The sequence below is a fragment of the Talpa europaea genome, assembly GCF_964194135.1.
Source record: "Talpa europaea genome assembly, chromosome: 8".
NCBI classification, from domain to species: domain Eukaryota; kingdom Metazoa; phylum Chordata; class Mammalia; order Eulipotyphla; family Talpidae; genus Talpa; species Talpa europaea.
Window position 1 is genome coordinate 17,268,312 of NC_140075.1, and position 7,875 is coordinate 17,276,186.

A 7,875-nucleotide genomic window follows, 5' to 3' on the forward strand; every position below is an offset into this window, starting at 1 on the left:
CGGTGGCCGGGGAGCGGCCGGGGATCGAACTGGCGCTGCAGAGGCCGCGGGCATCTTTGCAACCCAGCTGCTCCACCGGGGAGGCCCATCACTGTTTCTTTTTACCATGGTAACCTGCTGCTAGCACAGTTGTGGGGATTCAAAGTAACAGTTTTATAAATCCTCAATGTGCCAGAAGTCATGCAAGAAATATATTACGAACTTAAATTCCCCTGAATGCATCAAAGGCCAAAAGGGAAGGAAGATAATTATTGACGAGAAGGTGGAACGCGGGAAGCAGAACATGCCTCTGGTTTCCTCGTACGCAGGGGCGCTGGTCACTGCGGAGACTGAGACTGGAATCCCCTGGAATGCCAGACCACCCCCCGCCACGGTTCCATGCCCAGCAGTGCTGCCACCCACCACCAGCTCTGCCCACCGGCGTCCTGGGCTGACCCTACTGCACCCGGTTTAGGAAAGGCCTGCACCCCGCACCCTCTGCTCTACCCCAATCCCGGGTCCAGGCCCCAGAGAGCCCAGCTGTGCATCTGGCAGATGTGGTGCTTGGCGGGCACGGACCAGCTATCCCTGGGCTCTGGGCCCGCCAAGCTCTAGGGCCCTCCAGGGCTCCCCGGGCCCGCACCCCGCCCTCTCAGGGAGCCAACGGCCCAGACTCAGGTGCCGACCCCCCGCCGTCTGGGGGCCGCCCGGTGGGGGGCCCGGGGTCACACTGGAGACGGGGGAGAAGCCTTAGGCCGCTGTGCCCTCCAGGCAGGGTCCCCCTCGGGAGTCGGGTCCACGTAGACACTGCCTCCCCGGGTCAGGGCTGGCGCTGGGTTGGGGGGGCAGCGACCCCTGTCATGCCAGTGGGGGGCGCGGTGGACGCGAGGGATTCCCGGGGCAGGAGGTGACTACGGTCTTGGGGGGACAGAGAGACCGCGGCAGGGGAGCTCGTTGCTGACCGCGAGGCGGGGGCCAAGCCCGGGCAGCAGCCGAGGCCCCCCGGGACCCAACCCCAGGGGCCGCGGCCAGGCGCCCTAGGCTTGCTCCTCTGCCTGGCTCCCTGCGCCAGGTCATGCGGCCTCGCCCATCCCTTGCGTGGGTGGGGGCCGAGGGCTGGGGGGCGCTGCAGCCCACCAGGCCAGGGTCCAGGCTGGGGACCCCGCACCCTGCTGGAGACCCCAGGGGACCCGGGACAGCAGCTCGAGTGGGGGATGGCACAGGTGGCTTTCCAGGTGTGCCCGGAGCCCTCCTGGTGTCTGTGGGCCCCCCTGGGGTCCCAGGGGTCGCCCTCCATCCCGGGGCACAGCCACCCCAGTCGCGCGGAGGGAGCACAGGGGCAGCACACTGCGGGCAGCGGAGCGCGGAACCCCCCCCTTCCAAGCTGCCCTTGTGAGGCGGGGGGCTCATCAGGCGAACAGGGCGCCTCCTCAGCGCCCGCGGTGCACCCCAGGTATTCTTGGGCTCCTCGGGGTGCCTGGGGGCACCCATGACGCAGGGGGGCCCTGGGAGCCTGAGACCCATCGTGGGGCCACCCTCAACTGCGATACTATGGCCGTGCCCCGCAGGGGAACCCCAGAGCAGGGCGCGCTGGGGAGGGGGTGATGGGGCGGGCATCGTTGCGGGCTCATTGCTCACCCCGCCAGGGCGTCCGGGTGGGGGGCCGCAGAGGAGGCCCTGGCACGCGCTGCGGACACCAGAGGGGCCCCACGGCTCCCCCGCAGCCTCTGTCTGTCCCCATGGGGACGGTCCCGCCAGGAGCAGGGGGGGCGGTGAGGGGAACCAGCGATTAGAAGAGGGTGTGTCGGGTGAGGACCCGACGTGAGGGGTGAACAGGACGCCCCTGAGACTCGTGTCCTCTGCCAGCTGCTTCAGTTCCCAGGCCCAGGCCCCACTCCCAGGGGCTCTGGGGCTCCTCGCACCCTCCCGCCCCCCCCCCACGCGCGGGCCACGCGCCCAGGGGACTGGACGCAGGCGGGGTGGGCGGGGCAGGGTCCCCTCCATGCAATGGGTTGGGGGCTTCATTGAAAACCAGCAGAAGCAGCGCCCAGGCGAGTGTTAAGTAACGCGCCTGAATCCCCAAGTCCGGCTCCCTGCAGCTAGCCAGGGTGCGCTGGCAGAGGCTTGGGCGGGCGCCGACCCCCGGGGCAGCTGATGCTTGGCCTGGCCGCCCCCCAGAGGCGCCTCAGCCAGTCTGCCTGCTCCCGCCCAGCGGGTCCAAGCAGACTCCTGTCCTGGCCCGCACTCAGTCAATCCAGGGACGCCAGGCTGGACCCCAACTTAGCTCAGGGGCGTGTCCTATTCCTAGGGACCCCGGGGGATTTCTGAGCCCCAGCACCACCCGACGCCCTGGGGGAGACCTGCCTCAGCCCAAGGCTCTCTCCTCGGCCCGCAGGGAGCCCAGCCTGCAGTGCACGTCCCCCACCAGGGTAGGGGTGGGCACAGGCCACAGCGCCTGCCTGGCAGGCCACAGACCCCCGCTGCCATCCCCCCTGGGCGAGGCGGGTCACCCCTCCCGCTGCCCCCCAGGGCCTGGCCAGGCCCCGCCAGGCATCATCGGGGCAGGGGGCCAGAGCCATGGGCGCCCCAGCGCCCTTTCTGCGCCCGGGCCTCCCAGCTGCCCACGGGGTGGGAGACCAGCCTCCATCTGCGGGGGCAGCAGCCTGGGCGGCTGCCTGCAGAGGGCGACGCTCAGACACGCGGGGGTGGGGGGGAGGTGTCAAGGGACTGGGGGGTGGTGCGGGGGGCGGGGGGGGCGGCACCGCGGGCACAGCCGGCCTCCCCCGTGGGCCAGACACACCACCGAGGCAGCGACGCCTCCAGCCGCCCTGGGCCCACCGCGGGGACGGCACCCCGGGGAGGTGCGTCTGGGGGACTGCAGGGCAGCGGTCCGCAGCGGCGCTCGCGGTCAGGTCCATGGGCGGGCAGGGACAGCAGCCTCAGGGCACCACTCGGACCAAGGTGGCTGGTCCCGCCCCCCCCTCGCCCCGCCCAAGTCCCCCCCAGTCCTTCCCGTGGCGCTCTCCTCTGCCCTCCTCTGTCTCTTGCCCCCTCGACCCTGCCCCCTCTCCCCCGCCTGCCCCTCCCTCCCGCCGCGACACTTTTCCTAAAATTTCATTCGACAAACGCCAGGATCTCCGTCTCTGCTGACCAGTCCAGCTTTCGGAAGCCCCAGCCCGCCTGCCATGGGGCCGGCCTGGATGCGCCTCCTCCTGCTGCCGCCAGATGCCCCCCCGCGGGCAGGGGCGACGCCGTAGACGCCCCCCGCGGGCTGAAGGCTGCCTCTATCCACCGGCCGCAAGGGCTGGGCCGGCCATGTGCAGGGACCCCTCGAGGGCGGGCGGCCGGCGCGGGAGGGCGGGACAGCCCCACCTGCGGGCCGCCGGGGCCGCGCCCAGCCCCACGGGATGGCCTCACCTGAGCAAGAAGCCGCCCTTCGCTCTGAGGCCGCAGACGTGGCCCCTCCTCGTCATCGCTGTCCTGAAATCTTTGAAATCTTTGTTCCTCAGACTGTAGATGACGGGATTCAGCAGCGGGGTGACCAAGGTGTAGACGACGGAAATGATCTTTTTGTCTCGGGGGACAGGTGGGCATTGGGGTGCACGTACATGGAGATCATGGTCCTGTAGTAGATGGTGACCACAGCCAGGTGGGAGCCGCACGTGGAGAAGGTCTTGGCACTGCTGGAGGCGGAGGGGATCCTGAGGATGGTGGCCACGATGAAGACGTAGGACACGAGGGTGAGGAGGAAGCACACGCACAGCACCACGACGGACGGGGCAAAGATGACCATCTTGGTGACGTAGAAGCTGGAGCAGGAGAGCCGCATCAGGGGGGGCAGGTCGCAGAAGAAGTGGTCGATCCGGTTGGGGCCACGGAAGTCCAGCCTGGAGATCATCACGCAGGACAGAGCCCCGGTGCCCACCCCGGCCACCCAGGAGACGGCCACCAGCTTGGCGCAGGTTTTGGGGCGCATCAGGAGGGGTAGTGCAGGGGGCTGAAGATGGCCAGGTAGCGGTCATAGGCCAACGTGGCCAGGAGGAAGCACTTGGTGGCCCCGAAGTATACAAAGAAGTAGAGCTGGGCCATGCAGGCGGGGAAGGAGATGGCGTGGCCCCAGGCCAGCAGGCCAGCGAGCAACGGCGGCACGACGGTGGAGGTGTACCAGACCTCCAGGAAGGACAGGTGCTTGAGGAACGTGTACATGGGCGTGTGCAGCCACTGGTCATGGCTCACCACGGCGATGATGACAATGTTCCCCGCCACCGTGAGCACGTAGATGAACAGAAAGATGGCAAACAGCAGGGACTGCGACTCGAGAAGGTTCTGGAACCCCAGCAGCTGAAACTCAGTGACAGCAGACACATTTGGGGGCTCCATCGCCTGCGGAGAGGAAGAGACCTTGGAAAGCACTGCGGGCAAGGCGTGGCATTCCTTCCTGCTGTCTGGAACGTGAGAGACTGTCTTCAAGCACTCCCGTCTCCACGACAGCTTTCTGGAAGAACTTGTGCGGCTCCACCTGGCATTTAGACCACTGTAGTTCCAACCCACTAGGCGAAGGGGGTGCAAGAGTTGGGGGAGGACCTCAGCAAGCTGCACTCGCCAGGCTCTCTGAGATATAGAAGTTCCAGGTTCAACACCACAGGTAAGAAGGGGCTCACTGAGCCAAACTCAGGAAATACAATTAATAGCTGGGCCTCCCTGGTGGTGCAAGGGTTAAGTCTCAGCACTGCGAAGCTGTCGCCAGCCACTAAGGCATGAGTTCAATTCCCTGCCAGGGAGCGACCCACGGGGAAAGGCAGACCTGTCCTGTCTCCCTGCTGCTCCCCTCAGCAGTGTGTTTCAGTAGATCTGCCTGTTCTGCTCCCCACTCTGCCTCTGGTCTCTGGTAAATCCTCTCACCCACCCCCCCAACCTTTGGCTTGTACCCCAATTCTTGTATGTATAAATAAATAAACCTTTAAAAAATTAATTGCTATGTTTTCCTGGAAAGGGCCTGAGCCCAGGCCCTTTCCTCCCACAGGTGACCCTCATCTGGAAACAGGTCACACCTGGCCCGTCTCCCAGCCCCGGGAGACTGTGTTCTGCCCTCCATGTTTATGGACACCTCCTCCGAGCACTTGAGCATCTGAGTGTGTCTGTGTGTCTGTGTGGCCAGGGCTGAGCCAGCCTGCATCTCCACCGGTACCTTCTCACCCAGGTGGACACCAGCTTAGCCATCGGACTTTGTGTCCAGTCAACAAGTCATCCCTCCCTTTTTTTCGAGGTCTAGCCTAGTTCTGGACAAAGCCAGCATCCGCCTGCCATCAGGGGCTTCCCTCATCAAGGACTGAGTGTGACGTCAACTCTGTAATGCCCAGGCCCAGGGCTCCAGCCGCAGGCCCTTCCGCATCCCTCCCTCTCCCCTAGTGACTATTTCAGGCGCTTCTCCAAAACCTTCCAAGACTTTTTGTGTAGGAAAGTGATGAAGCTGAGTACCCGGAGGCCCTCCTTCAGCGCCCCCCTCTGTCTCCCCAGGAGCCCGATGGGCGGTACATCACCCTCGTCCACCCCCCTCTCCCGCAGAGGCTGCACCTGAGCCGGCTGTGGCTTTATTTAGTCTCTTGCCCAAATTAACCAACATCCCCTGGAAATGCCGCATTCCCCCAAGGAGTGCCGCCCCTCCCACCCGACTGCTCCAGTCTCCCTGCACCCCAGGCACACCAGTCCTTCCTCCTGGGAAAGTGGACAGAGCAGCTGCCACAGCAGAGGCCTCTGCTAGGCTGGAAACCAGAGCATAAAGCAGATACTTTGGCGAGGGGCTGCAGAGAATGGCCAGTTCAGGGCTCCAGAGCCATGGTCCCTGGAGCTCTGCAGTGAAAAATGCCCCTGGCTCCACCTGCTGACTGCGCCCAGGAGCTGGCCCTGCTACATGGTGTCTGCTCTCTGTGCCTAGGGCTGGCCTGCCCTGCTCCCTCCCAGCCGCTCCCCCTCCTCCTCAGAGGCACCAGACCTCTGGGTCTCTGTTCTGACCCCATCTCAGCTCCTGCGCACAGCACAAACCGCAGTCTCTGGCCTTCTCTGCTCACTACAGTTCCTGGGCCCTGCCCCGGGCAGGCTGACCCCAGGGCAGTCCAGGAGCCCAGGCTGAGGGGAAGCATGACCCCACAGGGCAGCGAGTGATGCAATTCACTTTGGAACATGGTCCTTTCCTGCCATTGCTCCCACTTCCGTGACATGAGCAGTGACCAGAAAAAGGCAGAATTTAAATGCCGAGACCACCAGGGCCTGGTTGACGGGGTCAGCGTGGGCAACGTGGTTGGGTCACAGGGCATTTGGCCCCATTTCCGAGTCACCTAGTGTCCCCCACAAATGCAGTCAAGGACACAAGGGAAAAAGGATCTGCTGGGCCTAGCCCTTTGCAGCAGGACAGGGTGCTGGGGTGACAGGGTGGGGGGTTGGCGGGGGTGGGGGGTGGCAGGGATGTGGGTGCGAGCAGGTGGCGGGGTGACCTGCTCGGGGCTGACATCAAGTCCTGGCTATTCCAGGGACTGGATCACCTGATTTACAATGAGCTCAGTCAACAAAACCCGCCCCGAGGCAGAACCTCCCAGGTGCCAGCTTCCCTGGAGCCTTTATGGAAAATAACATGCCCCAGGGCCACCAGGCGCCTCTGGGCTAGGGCCTCCCTGCTGCTCCCCAGGCACCACAGGCACAGGCAATCCCACCTGGAGAGAGCATCTACAGGGCCTGCAGCCTCAGGCTCACAGCCCCTCACCCACAGGCATGGCCTCTGGCTCCAAACACACCTCTCCTGGTGGCCTTCTGAGCCCTGGGCCTACCTGTCCGCCTCCCCAGCACACGGCCAGCGCCCACGGTCTTCCCTGCTGCTGACTTGGCCCTGCTGCCCTCTGCCCCGCACGCCGGCCCTGGCTCCCTCCTGTGGGCTGCAACTGGCCATCTTCTGCGGGTGACGCGGCTGGAACACGCTCCACCTTTCAACAACCCAGGTGTCCTGGGGCCTGGCCTTCGGGGAATCCTCCTCCCAGGTATTCTTCCACGATTTGCCAACCGAGTTAATAAGCAACAAAAGCAAACTTTTGAGACTCCCCACTGCCCAGGGGGCTCAGGCAGGGCGGCACCCCTGGGACCCAAGCAGTTCTTTGGAAATCTTTTTAAAAATGTAGCTTAGGATGGCCCCGGAGATGCTGAACTGGACTGACTCAAACAAATGGGTGTTTCTTGAATATCTAGGGAGCAGGTACCCAGGGGACCATCCTGAGGACAGATGGGTGCCAGCGGCCTTCCGCTTCACACTGTAGTTTCAGGTGCACCCACAAGAGCACATCCAAGCACCCATGCAGTGAGACCCCCACCCAGGCCATCTTCCAGTGACCAGAGCACCTGCGCCTAGGGCGTCTCCCAACTCCACAAGGAAAACGCAGCATCTGAGCCGGGAAAGGCCTGAGCAGAGCCCTCCACGTGCCCCCGCACCCCTCTTACCAGCAGGACCAGAGGCTGCTGCATGGCGGGGCACTGCCCCGTGACACGCTTGTGCTTGACTTAATTAATAACTTATTTTCCAAAATAATGTGATCCGTGTGTATATTTTTCAGAAAACTTGGAGACAGAAGACGTCCAGGGTGCAGCGCGTGCACGCGTGCCTGCTGTGAACACGCTCAGGGGCAAGGGCGGCTGCACACGCACAGGTGCATTTTGGGGCACTGGGTGAGGAGCCGCTGCAAGCTCTAGCTGGCACCACTGGGTCTTGGGGTGCCTGCGGCGCCAGGAAGCCCAAGATCATGGGGGCGAGGCTGCAGGGAAGAGTGTCCAGGCTCCCGGACGGGGTCCCGGGCAGGGTCCTGGGCAGGGTGGGGCCCATTACACTCCACCCGAGTTGGCCCCCTGATGGCCCAC

The 7,875-nt window shown here is 64.6% G+C and overlaps 1 pseudogene across 1 annotated transcript; it reads right to left on the reverse strand.

Annotated features, from left to right (window-relative positions):
• Window positions 1-3,392: 3,392 nt before the first annotated feature.
• Window positions 3,393-4,359, reverse strand: LOC311175185 (olfactory receptor 11L1-like; annotated as a pseudogene). Its single transcript has one exon. The product of its transcript is annotated as an olfactory receptor 11L1-like (transcript).
• Between the last annotated feature and the right edge of the window lie 3,516 nt (window positions 4,360-7,875).